Source organism: Ceratina calcarata, unplaced genomic scaffold (assembly GCF_001652005.2).
Source record: "Ceratina calcarata isolate Rehan_Ccalc_2016 unplaced genomic scaffold, ASM165200v1 scaffold7028, whole genome shotgun sequence".
Classification (NCBI taxonomy): Eukaryota; Metazoa; Arthropoda; class Insecta; order Hymenoptera; family Apidae; genus Ceratina; species Ceratina calcarata.
In genome coordinates, this window is record NW_017178298.1 from 1 (window position 1) to 701 (window position 701).

Genomic DNA, 701 nt, shown 5'->3' on the forward strand with positions numbered 1-701 from the left:
TAGTTATATATTCATAGAATGTTTCTAGGGTCATCCATCCGTTGTCTGAAATTCCGATGCCCCAACCTTTTGGAATTTTAGTAATTATGTTTCTTGGTAAGTTCTCTTTGTATGGAAACATTACCATTGGCGGAGCTCGAATCCCTGCCGCACTGTACATAAATAAAACTGTAATACCCTCTTTTCCATCGTCAGTTATTTTATATGCTGTCAGACTTCCTTTTTTCGTTAAAATTTTATTAGATTTTGGACACAATGCGACATTAGTTTCATCACAGTTGAAAACACGACTAGAAGAGATATTCAACAAATTTTTAGAACTTAAGTACTCTTTTGTTCATTGAACCATTCTTGTAAATCATCTCTTGTAACTTCTGCTCTTCTGTGACTTAAGTGCTGTGGCGTTCTTATGGTCAGATTAGGATGACGTCTCTTAAAACTCTCGTACCAGTGTCTACCTGGTCGATTATCAATAACAGGAGTATCTTTGTTTGATGTCGTAACATAATTTTTTACTGCGATCAACAAATCATCCTTCGTTACAGGAAGGCCCATCGCAGCTCTGTCAAATATCCATTTTACAATATCCTCTTCCTCATTAGAATTAAGAACTGTTGATGGACCACTTCTTTTATCTTGAAGAGATGGATTCTTCACTTTCCTTGCAAGTATTGCTGGTGGGATACCGTAAGTTCTTGCAA

At 36.5% G+C, this 701-nt stretch overlaps 1 pseudogene; it reads right to left on the reverse strand.

Moving 5' to 3' along the window:
• Window positions 1-10: 10 nt before the first annotated feature.
• Window positions 11-696, reverse strand: LOC113464968 (uncharacterized; annotated as a pseudogene).
• Window positions 697-701: the final 5 nt, after the last annotated feature.